The sequence below is a fragment of the Pongo abelii genome, chromosome 1 (genome assembly GCF_028885655.2).
Source record: "Pongo abelii isolate AG06213 chromosome 1, NHGRI_mPonAbe1-v2.0_pri, whole genome shotgun sequence".
NCBI classification, from domain to species: Eukaryota; Metazoa; Chordata; class Mammalia; order Primates; family Hominidae; genus Pongo; species Pongo abelii.
In genome coordinates this window covers 189,094,906-189,114,452 of record NC_071985.2, presented here as the reverse complement: position 1 = coordinate 189,114,452, position 19,547 = coordinate 189,094,906, and the positions used below count along the sequence as shown (strand labels likewise).

General features: G+C 41.1%; 1 pseudogene; it reads right to left on the bottom strand.

Annotated features, from left to right (window-relative positions):
• Positions 1–558: 558 nt before the first annotated feature.
• LOC100448313 (metaxin-3-like) lies at positions 559–1,713 on the bottom strand (annotated as a pseudogene).
• Positions 1,714–19,547: the final 17,834 nt, after the last annotated feature.

Sequence of the window (19,547 nt, the reverse complement as noted above, 5' to 3'; positions counted from 1 at the left end):
CTTTTTATTCAGAGACAGGGTTTCACTCTATTGCTCAGGCTGGAGTGCAGTGGCATAATCATAGCTCATTGCAGTCTCAACACACTGGGCTCAAATGATCCTCCTACCTCAGCCTCCTGTGTGTCTAGGACTACAGGTGTGCCCCTGTAACTTATTTTTTATTTTTTATTTTTTAGGAAGGCAGGGTCTTGCTATGTTGCCTGGGTTGGTCTTGATCTTTTGGCCTCAAGTGATCCTCCTGTCAGCCTCCCAAGGTGCTGGGATTACAAGCATGAGCCACCATGTCAGGCTGAGTTTTTTTAATATAAAATATTTTTAACCTTTTTTAATTAAAAATATATTTTCAAAATATGTATTTTTTCATATTTATAACTTTTAATATATATTTTCCATTTATTGTTTTTTAATTTTGTTTCCTATTTTGAAATAACCATTAAGTTAGATTAAAAAATTTTTTAAAAATAAAGAGCATATTTTAAAAGTCTTTTTATAATTTTTAAATTAAAAACATTTTATTTGGAAATAAGCTATATATTTAATGAGTACTTATTATTTAATTTAACATAAGGAATTACTTTCTTCCTCCACTGATGTCAATTTGAATGTTGGCAGTTTCCAAGGAGGAAGTTGAGGGTTTTGGTGAAGATTGTCATCCATCTCCAACGCTAAGCCTAAAATAACTATTTAGGAGAGCATCGCAAAAGGAACGCAGGTTGGAGAGATGTTCCAAATGTTCTTGTAACTGAACTTGAGGAAAGTGCACTTTACACAGAGGTGCAAGGAAACCAAACACATAGGTAACCAAAGTAGAACGCGTATATCCAAGGAAAAGCTGAGATGTTCACAGTCTATCTGCCAGAAGATTTAGGCACTTCTTAGCATCTCTATATCCATGATTCCACTTCTCACAGGCGGTAAAGGAGAGGCTCTCCTCTGGTCAGGATAATCCGATCAGTGCTGTTGCAGACATTTTTCCAGGCAGGATCAAACCCAAGGGAAAAGGAATCTATGAAGCAAACCAACACCATGGCTTTGTCACAGTAGAGTAATTGTGGCTTTCAACCCAGAATGTGTGAAGCGCTAGAGGAGGCAGCTTCTATTCAAGGAGAGCATTGAAAGCCAGCGTGTCTGCCCTTTGTTTGGCTGGAAATTCGTAATAAACATTATATTTCTGTTTTCCTTAAAAGTTTAATATTTTTACCAGCTAAGAAACAATGTTGTCTTCAGTTGTCAAAATTGATATATCTTCCCTTGAACCTCCCCAGTGGCTATCTATGACATTAACTTTTTTCTTTTCTTTTCTTTTTTTTTTTTTTTTTTTGAGGCAGGGTCTGTCTGTGTCACACAGGCTGAAGTGCAGTGTCACAATCTCTGCTCACTGCAACCTCCGCCTCCTGGGCTCAAGGGATCCTCCCACTTCAGCCTCCAGAATAGCTGGGACCACCGGCACGCACCACCACACCTGGCAATTTTTTTGTATTTTTAGTAGAGATGGGGTTTTGCCATGTTGCCCAAGCTAGTTTCAAACTCCTGAGCTCAAGCGATCCGCTGTCTGGGCTTCCCAAAGTGCTGGGAGCCACAACGCCTGGCCCGACATTAACTTTCAAGCATGCAACAGATAATTTGGCATAAGCCATCACCACCACATACTCGCTGTGTACCAATAGGAGCCCCAAGCTGCCTCCCAGCCACTGAGCTCCAAGGAGCCACCATCTTGACAGGGCCGATGGCTGCTGCTCTTAAGTCTCTTTTAATCAATAGAATGGCTTTTTGTTGTTGTTGTTCGTTGTGTCATTTAGTTCTAGTTTTATGCCATTTATTTATTGAAGAAACTGGGTAATTTGTCATGTGTGATTTCCCACATCCTGGCTTTGAATTTGTAACCTTGGAATGTCATTTAACATATTTCTCTATCTTCCATGTAAACTGATACTATATTTCTCAGAGTTCTCCAAAGAAACAGAACCAATAGAATATATAGAAATATAAGAGGGAATTTATTATGGGAATTGGCTCATGTGATTATGGAGGACAAAAAGTCCCACAATATGTCATCTGCAAGCCGGAGAACCAGGAACGCTGGTGGGTGGTAATTCAGTCTCAGTGTAAATGTCAGAGAACCGGGAGTGGGGAGGAAGGAGGAATGGGGGAGGATGAGTGTCACAGATCACAGACATTTCTTTTTCTTATAAATTATAGCAACACAAATGGACTAAAACACACCGAAGATCTTGGTTCCTAGTGGCATTTGCTTTATCCCATTATATAAATATAATAGTTTTGAAATACCAATACCAGTATTATTACCAGCAATAAGTCTACTGAATACTGCTTAAGATTTCTTTATATTTGTTTTGTTCAGATATATCTCACTATATATTGTACAGCCTGTATACACTGTCCCACTATACGCTGTACACAATTATACTGTTTCAAAATTACGTGAAAGAATTCGCTGTGTGGTTATGACACAGCTTGATAGACCAATGGGTTTTTATTCAGTTTTTTATAGTGATTACTTTTTTGTAAAATTTATTTTTAATTTTGTATATATTTTTATCAAAACTATAAAACAAGGCACATCAGAAAGTTATAGCTTCCACCCCTATCCTTTTTCCAATAGGTAATTATTTCCATTAGTTTTTAACACCTTTAAATTTTGAAAATGGAAGCAAATGTATATGCATATACTTTTATTTTTATTCCATTCATACACAAAAAAATGCAATACTATAATACTCTTCTGTATGTTACTTCTTCTCATTTTCATTCTCTAACAACTTATAGAGTTTTGTTTTTTTTTTTTTTTTGAGACGGAGTCTCGCTCTGTTGCCCAGGCTGGAGTGCAATGGCGTGATCTCTACTCACTGCAACCTCCACCTCCCAGGCTCAAGCAATTCTCCTGCCTCAGCCTCCCAAGTAGCTGGGATTATAGGCGCCCATTGCCATGCCCGGCTAATGTTTGTATTTTTAGTAGAGACGGGGTTTCACCATGTTGGCCAGTCTGGTCTCGAACTCCTGACCTCAAATGATCCGCCCACCTCGGCCTCCCAAAGTGCTGGGATTACAGGTGTGAGCCACTGTGCCTGGCCTTATAAAGATATTCTTTTTTTTTTTTTTTTTTTTTTTACAGCTGAATAGTAGTTCAGTGCATGTATGTATCATTCATTGTCTATTCACCTATTCTCTGCAGATAGAGATGTGGGCTGCTTATAGTCTTTCATGATTACAAAATGTGCTGTAATAAATAGCCTTGAGCAGTCATCATTTTGTGGTTTTGGCATTGAATTCTCAGATGTAGATACTTGGAAGAAGGGTTGCTTGGGCAGAGTAAATACATATGTAATGTTGCTAGATGTTGTCAAATCCCCCCACATAGTTGTACCATTTACATCTCCATCAACAATATAGGAAAGTACCTATTTCTCCACCGTCTCACCAACTCAGAGTGTCAAGTTTGGGATTTTTGCAAAACTGATAGATGAGCAATGGTATCTCCATTTAGTTTTAATGTGCATCTCTCTTATTATTTCTCTTAATATGAGCAAAGTGAACATCTTTTCATATATTTAAGAGCCATTTTCATTTGTTTTTCTGTAATTTCCCCATTTTTCTAATGGGTTGTCAGAATAGGATTTTACATATTAGGGATGTTGGTATTTTGTGATATAAGTTACAAGTATTTGGTCTCAATTGTTTATTTAACTTTTGACTTTCCATACAGTATTTTGTGCATACAATTTTAAGAATATTTAGGTAGACAAAGTTATCCATTTTTCCTTTATTAAACCTGAATATGGAATCACAGTTAGGAAAGTCCTCACCATTTCCAGATTGTGAAAAAATTAACCTATAGTTTTCTCTAATTTTTAAATTATATATATTTTTTGACAATGAATACCTAAGAAGTTTTTCTCTAATATTTTATGACTTTACTAATTTTATGTTTAGATATTGATCGATTTGGAATTTATCCTAATATAAAGAATGAGGAATTAATCCAATTTTATCTTTATCCACACGATTATCAGTCATCCCAACACCATCTGTGTTAGGTCATTCTTGCACTGCTATAAAGCAATATCTGAGACTGCGTAATTTATTCTTATTTTTATTATTTTTGAGATGGGGTCTTGCTCTATCACCCAGGCTGGAGTGCAGTGGCACGATCTTGGCTCACCGCAACCTCTGCCTCCTGGGCTCAAGCAAATCCTCCCACCTCAGCCTCCCGAGTAGCTGGGATTACAGGCACCCACCACCACACCCAGATAATTTTTGTATTATGTATTAGAGATGGGGTTTCACCATGTTGCCCAGGCTGGTCCTGAACTCCTGAGCTTAAGCGATCCACCTGCCTCAGCCTCCCAAGGTGCTGGAATTGCAGGCATGAGCCATGGCGCCTGGCCTCTCATCTGCTGGTTTCTGATGGTTTTTTCACTTCATCCCATGGAGACCAGGAAATAAGTCCTGCCAGTCTCCTCCATCGTAGTGCTAGTCAAACTGTGGTTACAGACTGGTGCCAGTCCATGAACTGTGGCTACCAGATGCAACAAGGTAGATGCTTGCTCCAGAATGTAAATCAATGCATTATTTCTTTCACAGAGAAAATCATGCTTTTTTTAAAAAAAGGCAGCGGAGTCTAAATGTGTGCTCAGTGACACAGGAGAATGGTTACTTTGAGTAGTACTGACCTAAACATCATAGTCAATATGGAAACTTACAAATACATATAAAACTTGGAATTTCAATACCGGAAAATATACTTTTTGAAGTGCAGATGGAATGTGCATAAAAGTAGATATTTTAGGCCAAAAGAAAAAACCTCAATCAAACACAAATAATACATATAGTATTTTCTGACTACAATGCAATAAATTGATAATTGATAATAATAACAAAGTTTCTTCCACTGGGAAGTTTTTAAAAATGCGCATATTTTAAAATAATTCCCACAATAAATGGAAAATAAAAAGTTTAGAATTGACTTATTGAAAATGATAAGCCGGGCATGGTGGCTCACGCCTGTAATCCCAGCACTTTGGGAGGCTGAGGCAGGCGAATCACCTAAGGTCAGGAGTTCAAGACCAGCCTGACCAACATGGTGAAACTCCGTCTCTACTAAAAATACAAAAATTAGCCGTGCGTGGTGGCAGGCACCTGTAGTCCCAGCTACATGGGAGGCTGAGGCAGGAGAATTGCTTGAACCTGGGAGGCGGAGGTTGCAGTGAGCTGAGATCGCGCCACTGCACTCCAGCCTGGGTGACAGAGCAAGACTCCGTCTCAAAAAAAAAAAAAAAGAAAAAAGAAAAAGGAAAATGATACTACTGGCCGGGCACAGTGGCTCACGCCTGTAATCCCAGCACTTTGGGAGGCCGAGGCGGTCAGATCACCTGAGGCCAGGAGTCCAAGACCATCCTGGCCGACACTGTGAAACCCCATCTCTACTAAAAGTACAAAAATTAGCCAGGCGTGGTGGTGCGTGCCTATAATCCCAGCTACTCGGGGGGCTGAGGCAGGAGAATTGCTTGAACCAGGGAGTCAAAAGTTGCAATGAGTTGAGATCACACGACTGCACTGCAGCCTGGCAACACAGCAAGACTCCGTTTTTTTTTGTTTTTTTTTTAAAAGAAAATGATACTACTGACAATGAAAACATCACATATGAATAGTTACAGAAAAAGCAGTTATGAGAGGAAAATTCATAGTATTAACTATCTATGTCAATGAAAATGAAAGTAAATAAATGAAACACCAAAGTCACGAAGAACAAGATCAAAGAAAGGAATTAATACAATAAGAGTAAAAATTGGTGAATTAAAAAATAGAAACAGTAAAAGTAATACCTAAATAAAAAGAATTATTTGAAAACACCAACTATTAGATAATTTTTTTTGGCGGGGTGGATGGAGTCTCACTCTGTCACCCAGGCTGGAGTGCAGTGGCATGATCTCAGCTCACTGCAACCTCTGCCTCCCAGGTTCAAGTGATTCTCCTGCTTCAGCCTCCCAAGTAGCTGGGATTACAGGTGCTCACCACCATACCCAGCTAATTTTTGTATTTTTAGTAGAAACGAGGTTTCACCATGTTGGCCAGGCTGTTCTCAAACTCCTGACCTCAGGTGATCTGAACGCCTCGGCCTCCCAAAGTGCTGGGATTACAGGTATGAGCCCCTGTGCCTGGCCTAGATAATTTTTTTAAAAAAAGAATTTTGTGGTTAGTTGAGAAGAATCAATGGTTGATGAACAGAAGCAGAAGGGTAAAATGGTTGAACAAGCAAGAAAGCACAAGTGTACCAGGGAAACATGGCTGTCCATCAAAACAGAGCCTACTAATTCGTACAAGTCTATGCAAATAAATTTGAAAATCTAGATGCAATAGATAATTTTCTAGAAAAATATAATTTATCAAAATTGATCCCAGTAGAGACATAAAGTTTAAACAGACAGATTTCTGTAGAAATACACATTTATAAACAGAAACCCAACAAAAAAGCCCCAATTCCAAATGCCCTAACACACCCCCATCTCTACCCATACCTGTCTTCATCTGTCTGTTTGTGTCCCTTATCATAAAATGGCAATCATAAATATAGCACTTTCCTGAGTTCTATAAGTTGTTCTTAATGCATTGTCAACCTGAGGGGGTTGTAGAAAGTCCCAGATTTGAAGCCAGCTGGTCAGAAATGCAGGTGACTTGGGGATACCCAGCACTTGTAAGTGGCCTAAGAAATGGAAGCAGTCTTGTGGGACTAAGCCCCTTAACCTGTGGGGTCAGATAGTTAGTGTCAGAATTAAATTGAATTCTAGGACCCCAAGTTGGTGCCAGATACTTGGTGTTGAAATGTACTGCCAAAATCAGAAACAAGATACGTATGCCCACTATTTTAATATAAGAGAAAGAAATTAGAGGGATAAAAATTGGAAAAGAAATAAAATCACATTAATGTACAGATGATATATTTCTGGGAAACTTACTATCATCAATGGAAAACTTCTATGAACAGTAAAAGTGTTTTGTAAGTAGCAAGATATAAAATTAACAAACAGAAGTAAGAAGTCTTTATATATACACATTAACTACTTGAAAAAAATAATGGAAGAGATCCCAAACTCCATTGACAATAGCAAAAACAAACAAAACCAAATACAATCCCAAGTTTAATAAGAATTATGCAAAATGACACAAGGAAATCTACACAAGACTCCTAGGGGCTGGGTGTGGTGGCTCACGCCTGTAATCCCAGCATTTTGGGAGGCCAAGGCAGGTGGATCACTTGAAGCCAGGAGTTTGAGACCAGCTTAGCCAACATGGGAAACCCCATCTCTACTAAAAATACAAAATTAGCTAGGCATTGTGGTGCTTGTGCCTATAATCCCAGCTACTTGGGAGATGAGGCAGGATAATCGCTCCTGCTGAACCCAGGAGGCAGAGGTTGCAGTGAGCTGAGATTTGTGTTGCTGCACTCCAGCCTGAGTGATGAAGCGAGACTCCGTCTCAAAACAGACAAATACACAAAAACATCTTATGGGACCAAAAGTAGACTTGAACTAATGGAAAAACACACCATGTTCTTGATTAGAAGATTTAATATCATGGCTGGGCGCAGTGGCTCATGCCTGTAATCCCAGCACTTTGGGAGGCTGAGGCGGGTGAATCACAAGGTCAGGAGTTCGAGACCAGCCTGGCTAACATGGTGAAACCCCATCTCTACTAAACAAAATACAAAAAATTAGCTGGGCTTGGTGGTGGGTGCCTGTAGTCCCAGCTACTTGGAAGGCTGAGGCAGGAGAATGGCATGAACTCGGGAGGCGGAGCTTGCAGTGAGCCAAGATTGCGCCACTGCACTCCAACCTGGGTGACAGAGCGAGACTCCATCTCAAAAAAAAAAGATTTAATATCAGAAAGATACCAATCCAATTCTAAGTTAAAATTTATAAACTAAATGTGATTTCCATTTAAAAATCTGCAGTTTTTTTAAATTTTCTGGAACCAGAGAAATTGATTATAAAATTCTTTTGGAAAATAAATAGGGCCCAAGTGCAGGGTGGCTCATGCCTGTAATCCCTGCTCTTTGGGAGGCCAAGGAGGGTGGATTGCTTGAGCCCAGGAGTTCAAGACCAGCTTAGGCAAAAGGGCACAACCCCATCGCCACCAAAAATACAAAATATTAGCCGGGTATGGTGGCGCGTGCCTGTATTCCCAGCTACTCGGGAGGCTGAGGCAGGAGAATCGCTTGAACCTGGGAGGTGGAGGCTGCAGTGAGCCCAGATCGCACCACCGTACTCCAGCCTGGGTGACAGAGTAAGACCCTGTCTCAAAAAAAAAAAAAAAAGAAAGAAACAAGCAGATGAGGACTAAAACGATCCCTAGCTGCCCTCATTTCTCATTAGCATAAGACATTCATACTAGTGCCATGACAGCTTATAAATGCCATGGAAATGACCTGGAAGTTACCGCCCCTTTCCTAGAAAGTTCTAAATAACCTGCTCCTCAATTGGCATTAGTCCACCCCTTAATTTGCATGTAATCGAAAGTGGGTACAAGTGAGTATAAATACAACTGCCAACAACCCATAAGTTGCTGACTTTGGGCACATTGCCTATGAATTAGCTTTGCTCCCAGAGGAGCAGTACCATTCAATAAAAAATTGCTGTCTAAGACTACCTTCTTGTCCTTGAATTTTTTCCTGGGGAAAGCCAAGAATCCTCCTGGGCTAAGCACCAATTTTGGCGCTCGCCTATACTGCATCAGAGATTTGATTTTCTAAATACTTATTCACTTTTTTGTCCACTTGATTTGTCTTGGAATGAGTGTGTATTAAAATTTTCTCTTGCTAACGTGTTTCTACTTTGTCTATAGCTCTTGTAGTTTTTACTTTATGAAAGTTGATTGTTGTGTTGAGTATATATATACATTATATATGTGTAATATATATATATATGTAGTATCTCCATTGTTAATTTATCCATTAACATTATGAAAAGGTCCTCCTGGCCAGGCAGGGTGGCTCATGCCTATAATCCCAGCACTTTGGGATGCTAAGGGGGGCAGATCACCTGAGGTCAGGAGTTGGAGACCATCTTTACTAAAAATACCAAAAATTAGCTGGTGTAGTGGCGGGCACCTGTAATCTCAGGAGGCTGAGACAGGGGAATCACTTGAACCTTGCACTCCAGCCTGGGCAACAAGAGCGAAACTCTGTCTCAAAAAAAAAAAAAAAAGTCCTCCTTTTTCTTTTTAATGCCCTTTGGTCACAATTCTATATTGATAGGTATCAACGTCATAACCTCTGCCTGTATTTTACATTTTGCCTAGTATGTGTTTGTCCTTCCTGTTATTTTTAAATGTTCTTAATTTCTTTGTTTTAGATGTATCTTGTACATAGCATAGAGCTAGACTTTGCTTTGACAACTTGAAAATACTCTCATATAATATGTGAGTTAGCCTCATTTATAGTATAGATACAAATCAATCCATGTGCTTGTTTTTTCAATCATGGACTATTTTACTACATGGTCATCTATCTTCTGTCTCTCATTATCTAGCCCTTAAAAAAATATTGCACTTGGGATTTAGGGAGTTTAATATTTTGTTCTGTTACCTTTAAAATAATACATTTGCAGGCCGGGCATGGTGGCTCACGCCTGTAATCCCAGCACTTTGGGAGGCTGAGGTGGGTGGATCACTGGAGGTCAGGAGTTCAAGACCAGCCTGGCCAACATGGTGAAACCCCATCTCTACTAAAAATACAAAAATTAGCTGGGCATGATGATGGGTGCCTGTAATCCCAGGTACTCTGGAGGTTGAGGCAGGAGAATCACTTGAACTTGGGAGGCAGAGTTTGCAGTGAGCCAAGATCGAGCTATTGCACTCCAGCCTGGGCAACAGAGCAATTCTCCATCTCAAAAAATAAATTAATTAATTAATTAAATAAAATAATACATTTGCATAATACCATTTTCCATCTTCTTAAAGATAATGGTCTGTTGGTTCCCTGTAGAGATGGAGTCTTGCTATGTTGCCCAGGCTGTTTTTGAACTCCTAGCCTCCAGTGATCCTCCCACCTCGGCCTTCCAAAGTGCTGGGATTACAGGCATGAGCTACTGCGCCCGGCCTTCCCCCATTTGTCATGGTTGCACTTTATCTACATTGTCAGCACATATAACAATTATGTACCATTCTGTCACCTTTCTCCTCAATATTTACTTTTAGTTCTACAATCAAATATATTCAATATTTACCACTACTCCTCATTTTGAAGCATATCCAGGTTTTTCTTGATGTCTGAAGCTTGTTCTCTAGTAGATTCCTCAGAAATAATCTCATGGGAATGATATTTCCTGAGTTCTTACATGTTCATAACAGTTTATCTATGGCCTTTGTACTGTATGGTCAGCTCAGCTGGATAAAAATGCATGGTTTACATTTTCTTGAATATTTTAAGCATGTCACCTTATTGCCTCCTGGCATAAAGTGTTTCCATTGAAAACTCTAATGAAAATCTCATTTTTTTTTTTTTTTTTTTTTTTTCTGAGATGGTGTCTCGCTCTGTTGCCCAGGCTGGAGTGCAGTGGTGTGATCTCGGCTCACTGAAACCTCAGCCTCCTGGGTTCAAGCGATTCTCCTGCCTCAGCCTCCTGAGTAGCTGGGATTACAGGTGCCCCCCACGATACCCAGCTAATTTTTTGTATTTGTAGTAGAGACGGGTTTTTACCATGTTGGCCAGGCTGGTCTCGAACTCCTGACCTCAAGTGATGTGCCCACCTTGGCCTCCCAAAGTGCTGGGATTACAGGTGTGAGCCACCATGCCCGGCCTCTTTTCTTTTTTTTAAGTTCCTGCCCAAAGGTCAAAAAGTTCAGTAATTTTTTTTCCTGTGATTAAGAGCAATGGAGAAAAGTTCAATACTTTTACGTGTCTCAGCGTTGATCATTCTGGGCTAATTTTACCAGCTATGAGATATGCCTTTTCAATATATCTTCTTATATTGCAGGAATGTTTTCTTGAATTACAGTTCTTAGCATCTGCTTTGTTTTATTGCTTTGACTTTCTTTTTCAAGTTCTCCTGTTATATACATTCTGAATCATGTTTCATGTTTGCCTGCCCTCTATTATCTATCACTTTCTCTCAAACCTTTTCTTATTTCTCCTTTAATTCTCATTTGATTCCTTTTTTTTTTGAGACAGACTCTTGTTCTTGCTCTGTCACCCACGCTGGAGTGCAGTGGTGTGATCTCAGCTCAATGCAACCTCTGCTTCCTGGGTTCAAGTGATTCTCCTACCTCAGCCTCCCGAGCAGCTGAGACTACAGGCATGCACCACTATGCCCAGCTAATTTTTTTGTATTTTTAGTAAAGATGGGGTTTCACTATGTTGGCCAGGCTGGTCTGGAACTCCTGGCCTCAAGTGATCCGCCAGCCTTGGCCTCCCAAAGTGCTGGGATTACGGGCGTGAGCCACCGGGATGGGCCTTGTTTGCTTTCTTTTTTCTCCTTTCTATCCTCTATTTACTGTAATTTTTAGTGCTATTTATTATTCTCTCTTTTGTTTCTTCCAGTTTAGTCTTTATTTCTGAAACATTTTTCTGTTATTTCTAATTCTTTTCTAAGCTCTGTTTTCTCTTTATGTCTTCTTATTGCCTACCCACTCCATTTCTGAGTGAGCTTTAAATTGTTAAATTTGTATCATTCTTTCATAGCTTCTATTATTTTCTTAATTTCTTTTGTTCATTTAAAAATATTACATTACAGGCAGGGTGCAGAGGCTCACGCCTGTAATCCCAGCACTTTGGGAGGCCAAGACAGGGTGACTGCTGGAGGCCAGGAGTTTGAGACCAGCCTGAACAACATATTGTCCTGTCTGTACCAAAAACTTTTAAAAATCAGCCAGTCGTGGTGGTGCATGCCTGTGGTCCCAACTACTTAGGAAGCTGAGGTGAGAGGAGCCCTTGAGCCCTGGAGGCCAAGGCTGCCATGAGCTGTGATTGTGCCACTGCACTTCCAGCCTGGGTGACAGAGCAAGACTCTGCCTTTAAACAAAATTACATTAGAGTCTTCTGCTTTGTGGCCATATTTTTCTGGTTGCTTCATTTCTGTAGGCATGTTATTGCTATCCTATTTTTTCTTACAATTTCTATGAGGTTTAACCAAAATATTTTTCGGTTGCTCATGTTTAAGTGAAATTGGTTTCCCTGTGCTTTCAGGAGAATGTTCCCGTACTGGAGTGGCGTTGGGCCAGGATAACTTCCCCAGCTTCATGGTGCTACAGATCCCTTTTCTGTTGTTACCTTGAAGTCTTAAGAAATATGTTTGATCAGGTGGCTCATGCCTGTAATCCCAGCACTTTGGGAGGCTGAGGCGGACAGATCACCTGAGATCAGGAGTTCGAAACCAGTCTGGCCAACATGGTGAAACCCCATCTCTATTAAAAATACAAAAATTAGCCAGGTGTGGTGGCACGCACCTGTAATCCCAGCTATTCAGGAGGCTGAGGCAGGAGATTTGCTTGAACCCAGGAGACAGAGGTTGCAGTGAGCCAAGATCACGCCACTGCACTCCAGCCTGGGGCATGGAGCGAGACTCCGTTTCAAAAAAAAAAAGAAAGAAATATATTTGCTCAGTGTAGCCACCTTGCCAATAGTCTTGGATATGTATCCCCCTTGTTCTGTTTCCAACAGGTATCTACACCTTCTTTCTCCTTCATCTCCAGACTATCTGTCTGGGTCTATTTGTACACTATTCACTTAGATTTTCCTCAGTGAGTGAGGGCTTCAGGTTTCTCTCTGGAGATTTTCTGGAGCACCAAGGACCCAGGCTGCCCCACTTCCCTCAAGCCTTCCAGCACTCTCATTGTACTCACCTGAAAACCGGAACCTGCTAGCCGCCTTCAGCTGTGACTGTTCTCAGTTTCACCAGCCAAGGTCTCCAGTCTGAGTGGGCTCCTTCCCTTCGCAGGTGAGTACTTGCTGGTGATTTCTAAATTCAGCCTTTGGCTTCTCTGTGCCTCCTCCTTCACTGTTGATGATACTCCACAGGTCCTTCTGCAGTTTGGTTGCACCAGCTCATATTGTAAGGTTTGTGGGGGGATATTTTGTCCCCTGGTTTGTTGAAACAATCACTTGCAGCTTTTTTTTTCCTTTTCTTTCCTTGTTACTTTGCTTGGTGGGTTCTATGCCACATGGATCTGTCTCCCCAGCAGCTGAAAGCTAAAATTGTTTCACTGAATAGAGTTACCTTACTCAAGAATACCCCTTCTCAGGATTGCTCACATCTGATGGCTGGTTGACATGGGAAGATAAGGGCCTGGGCTCCTCACCCCATCTGGGGACAATTCTGAAGGGTCGGTCTACCCATGGGATCAAGTAAGGCCTTATTGGGACTTCAGTCACTGTCACACTTCCCCCTTTGCCCAGTCATGCTTTTCTCTTTCCCTCCACAGGTGTTGATACTGAGAGTACGCCCTAATAAACTTCCACCACACTGATCTGTTTCAGAGTCTGCTTCCAAGGAACTCAACTGGTGGCACTCTTCTTTTTTCCTTTTTTTATTTAGAATCTCATCCCCACAACAATTTTCTTTAAAGATCTCAATTGGCTTTGTTTGTCATTCTAGAATCAGGTAACACTTCATTTTATAAAAGAGAAAAAGTGTTTCCGTTACTCAGTTTCCATGAGGGGATATGGAGGGATACAAACAACTCCCCTATTCTCTCCAGCGTACTCTGGCCTTTCGCTCTAGAATAAGGTGTGTGTGCTCTTGCCTAGAGACGGGAGGAAAACATGTAACTTCAGGTCACCCCCTGCTAGAAAGACTCCCAGACAACTTTGTTTAGAACCCATCTCAGTGCTTTTGTTTGTTTGTTTTTAAAGAATAAGCTGGCCAGGTGCGGTGGCTCATGCCTGTAATCCCAGCACTTTGAGAGGCTGAGGTGGGAGGATCACTTGAGACCAGGAGTTTGAGACCGGCCTGGGCAACATAGTGAGACTCTGTTTCTGTGAAAAAAAAAAAAAAAAAAATTAAATTAGCTGAGTGTGGTGGTGCACACCTGTAGTCCTGGCTGCTCAGGAGGCTGAGGCAGGAGGATTGCTTGAGACCAAACATTCAAAATTGCAATGAGCTATGATGGCCCCACTCCATGCACCCTGGACAACAGAGCTAGACCCTTTCTCAAAAAGTAAAAGAAAAGAAAAAAGAACAAGCCTAGCTCATAGTATACAGAACAAGCTAAGAGTGACAGGATTTCAAAACGTGCCTACAATTTCTGAGCGTGAGAAAGTTATCACAACCTCATCCCCATTTTTTTGGCAACTGTTTGTGCCCACAGATTTTTTTTTTTTTTTAAGACGGAGTTTCGTTCTTGTTGCCCAGGCTGGAGTGCAATGGCGTGATCTCGGCTCACCGCAACCTCCACCTCCCGAGTTCAAGCAATTCTCGTGCCTCAGCCTCCTGAGCAGCTGGGATTACAGGCGCGTGCCACCACACCCAGCTAATTTTGTATTTTTAGTAGAGACGAGGTTTCTCCATGTTGGTCAGGCTGGTCTCGAACTCCCAACCTCAGGTCATCCACCCGCCTCGGCCTTCCAAAGTGCTGGGATTACAGGTGTGAGCCACCATGCCTGGCCTATGTGCACAGGTTCTTAGTTGCATTTCAGGCATCCGTCTCGGGTCAGACCCCACTGCCACAGAAGCAAAAACAGCTCTGGGTCTTAGGACTTCTTGGACAATTAAACATTCTTCCCTTCAATCAGAGGACAAAAGCAGTGTGAGTGAGTGCTTGGCAATGGCTTTGATAGGGAAAAGGAGGAAAGACCCTTTTGATCAGCCTCAGTCTCTGGGTAAAAGGTGAAATTTCAATTTCCATCCTATGTGGAACATAAAATCAAAGTAGTCTTGTTTATAGAGAGGACACATGGCAAACCCTGGAAAAGTTTCTATTATATGAAGCTTTTATTCCCCTTGTCAAATCCTCTGTTCCATTTTTACACAAAACAGTTTTGAGGGATGGTGATGGTCCCTGCATTGTTTTTGTCTTTGATGGTAATGCCTTTAATATTTAGCCACTTAATACGTTTGCTCTTAGTGTCTGAAAACAAAACTACACACACAAGACTCTTTATCATGATTAGGAAATGTCCTTTTTCTCGTGTTTTACTTAGTGTTTTTACTAGAAATGGTTCTTGAATTTTCACTACTGCTGTAAAATATAATTGTGTGGTTTTCTTTTTTTTTTTTTTTTTTTTTTTTTTTTGAGACAGGGCCTGGCTCTGTCACCCAGGCTGGAGTATAATGGCACAATCTCAGCTCACTGCAGCCTCTGCCTCCTGGGCTCAAGTCATCCTCCCATCTCCGCCTCCCAATTAGCTGGGACTACAGGTGTATACCACCATGCCTGACTAATTTTTGTATTTTTTGTAGAGATGGATTTTCATCATGTTGCCCAGGCTGGTCTTGAACTCCTGGGCTCAGGAACTCCTCCTACCTCAGCTTCCCAAAGTGCTGGGATTAGAGGTGTGACCCACTGCACCTGGCCTGTGGTTTTCAATTTTATTTTATCGATGTGATTAATTAGATTGTTGGGTTTCCTAATGTTGAACTATTCCCAAGGGCTTCAAATAAATTCTATTTTCAGGTTTATTCTTAGGTGCTTAATAGTTTTTGTTGCTATGGTGAATGGGATCTTACTTTCGATTACATTTTCTAATTGGTTATTGCTGTTATATAGGAAAGCTATTGATTTTGTACATTGATCTTGTATGCGGTCACCTTGCTGAATCCTCTTATTAGTTCTAATGGTTTGTCAATTGATTTTTTTAGGTTTTTCTATATAAGCGATAGTGTTATCTGCAAATAATCACAATTTTCCTCTTCTTTTCTAATGTTTATGCTTCTTAGTGCCTTCTTTCTCTTCTTGAATTAGAGAGAACATCTGATACCATTCTGAACAGTAGTGGTAAAGGACATTCTCATCTTACTTCTAACTCCAGTTGGAAAGCTTCTATTGTTTCACCATTACCTATGGCATTTGCTGTAGGTTTTTAATCATTGTTTTATTAAAAACAAAACATGTATCAATTAAGCATTTTTCCCTAGTTTGCTAGGAGATTTTTTCTTCTTTTATATTATTAATGTGCATCTAATTTATTCAGATAATTGGGTTTTTTATGTTTACATCATTAATAAGTATATATATTCTAATGCTGAGCCATCTTAGCAAAGCTGGGATAAATCCTCCTTAGACTTGATGAATTGTTCTTTTTTTTTTAGACAGAGTCTCGCTTTGTCACCCAGGTTGGAGTGCAGTGGTGCAATCTTGGCTCACTGCAACCTCTGCCTCCCGGGTTTGAGTGATTCTTCCACCTTAGCCTCCTGAGTCGCTGCGATTACAGGCACACACCACCATGCCCGGCCAATTTTTGTTATTTTTAGTAGAGATGAGTTTTCACCATGTTGGCCAGGCTGGTCTCAAATTCCTGACCTTAAGTGATCCACCTGCCTCGGCCCCCAAAGTGCTGGGATTACAGAAATGAGCCATCGCGCCTGGCTAAATTGTTCTTTTAATACACTGCTATATTTAATTTGTTGTTGTTGATTTTTGGGACAGGGTCTTGCTCTGTCACCCAGGCTGAGTGTAGTGGCACAATCACAGTGCACTGCAGCCTCCAATTCATAGGCTGAAGTGATCCTCCTGCTTCAGCCTCCCAAGCAGCTAGGACTACAGATGCGTGCCATCGTACCAGGCTAAGTTTAAAAAAAAGTTTTGTAGAGGTGGGCTCTTGCTATGTTGCCCAGGCTGGTCTCAAATGCCTGGCCTCAAGCAATCCTCCCTCCTCCCAAAGTGCTGGCCTTACAGGTGTGAGCCACTGTGCCCAGCCATGCGAGATTTAATTTATTAACATTTTATTCAGGATTTTTGTTTTATTGTTCATAAATGAGATCTTTTTTTTTTTTTCTGTTGTCTGGCTTTGGTTTCAGTATATACTAGTCAGTAAATTGTGTTGGGTGGCATTCCATCTTTTCTTACATTCTTTTCTTCTTTTTTTTTTTTTTTTTTTGACAGGGTCTTACTTTGTTGCCCTTGAGTGCAGTGTCCATGTCCTGGGCTCAGGCGATCCTCCTGCCTCAGCCTTCTGAGTAGCTAGGACTACAGGTGCATATCACCATGCCCGGCTAATTTTTACATTTTTTTTTTTTTGTAGAGACAGGGTCTTGCCATGTTGCCCAGATTGGTCTTGAACCCCTGGCCTCAAGTGATTCTCCTGCCTTGGCCTCCTAAAGTACTGGCAATCCATGTGTGAGCCACTGTGCCCAGCCCTTACTTTCTTAAATAATTTACATAAGATGAGAATTACATATTCTTCAAAGGCTCTCTTGATAGGCTCTGGTATTTATATTACACTATTTTCATAAGTTGAGAACAATTTTAACCAATATGTTCTAAAGCTGGGGTCCCCAACCCCCAGGCCATGGACTGGTACCAGCACCTTGGTATGCCGAGGCGGGCAGATCACTTGAGGTCAGGAGTTCGAGACCAGCCTGGCCAAAATGGTGAAACTCCGTCTCTACTAAAAATACAAAAATTAGCTGGGTGTGGTGGCGGGCATCTATAATCCCAGCTACTCGGGAGGCTGAGGCAGGAGAATTTCTTGAACCTGAGGTTGCAGTGAACCGAGATCGCGCCACTGGTCTCCAGCCTGGGCAACAAGCAAGACTCCATCTCAAATAAAATAAAATAAAATAAATAAATAAAATAAAGTTGACTTGAATTAACAATAATCTGTTACTTGAAGGTCAAATAGAACTCACCTATTTATAATTTTATACTCACCTATTTATACTTTTCAAAATTTATACTTTTCAAAATTGTAGCTCATTCTTGTTTTTCTATGGTTATTGCTCTATCTGGTTCTCCAACTCTTTTTGGAACAATTTTGGCTACTTGTACTTCCTAGAAAATATAACTAAGAACTAAATACTAAAGCGGGCGGATCGCTTGAGCCCAGGAGTTCGAGATCAGCCTGGGCAACATGGTGAATCCAATATCTAAAAAAAATTAGCCATGTGTGGTGGTGCGTGCCTGTAGTCCCAGGTACTCGAGAGGCTGAGGTGGGAGGATCACCTGAGCCCAGGGAGTTGGAGGATGCAATGAGCCAAGATCATGCCACTGCACTCCAGCCTGGGCGACAGATACCCTGTCTCAGAAAAAAAAAGAAAGAAAGAAGGAAGGAAGGAAGGGAGGGAGGGAGGGAGGGAAGGGAGAGAGGAAAGGAGAGACAATTCCACAATCATAGTTGGAGACTTTAACCCCCCTCACCAACTGATAGAACAATAGACAAAAAAAAAAAAAAAAAAAACCAATAGAGACATAGATGATATGAATAATATTATCAATCATTTTGACCTCATTAACATTTACAGAACCCTATACCAAACAATTGCAAAATACCAAGATACACATTCTGGTTTTTTTTTGAGACGAAGTCTTGCTCTGTCGCCCAGGCTGGAGTGCAGTGGCACAATCTTGGCTTACTGCAGCCTCTGCCTCCTGGGTTCAAGCGATTCTCCTGCCTCAGCCTCCCGAGTAGCTGAGATTAGAGGTGTGTGCCACCACACCTGACTAATTTTTGTATTTTTAGTAGAGACAGGTTTTCACAGTGTTGGCCAGGCTGGTCTTGAACTCCTAACCTCAAGTGATTTGCCCGCCTTGACCTCCCAAAGTGCTAGGATTACAGGCGTGAGCCACTGTGCCTGGCCGGTACACATTCTTTTCAAGTACACTTGGTACATTCACTAATGAACCATATGCTGGATCATAAAACAAGTTTCCTTAAATTTAAAAGGCTTGAAATCAGGCTGGGTATAGTGGCTCATACCTGTAATCCTGGCACTTTGGGAGGCTGAGGCAGGAGGATTGCTTGAGGGCAGAAGTTTGAGACCAGCCTGAGCAACATAATGAGACCTTATCTCTATGAAAAATGTTTTTTAAAAATTAGCTTGGCATGATGGTGTGCACCTGTAGTCCTAGCTACTCAGGAGGCTGAGGTGGAAGCATCACTTGAGCCTAGGAGTTCAAGGTTGCAGTGAGCTATGATCTTGCCTCTGCACTCCAGCCTGGACTGTCAGAGTGAGACCCTGCTCTAAATAAAAATAAAATAAACAAAGAAGAAGGCACACAGAAAATTAGAATGATAGTGAAAATGTAACAATTTGCAAGGTACAGCTACAGCAGTGATTAGAGTGAGATTTATAGCTTTAAATATTAATAATGGAAAGGAAGGAAGGTCTCACACATATCTCTTACATTTAATAGTGGATTGTTGACTTACACCCCCAACTTCATGGTTCAGTGAATTGGATAATTCTCAGTTCATGCTGGGCAGTTCCAGTTAGTGTCTCATGGTCAGGCATTCAGTTTCTACAAGTGCCCAACTGTAAGCCAGAAACTGCCTGTTTGTTGTTGTTGAGACAGGGTCTTGCTCTGTTAACCAGACTGGAGTACAGTGGAGTGATCATAGTTCACTGCAACCTCAAACTCCTGGGCTCAAGTAATTCTCT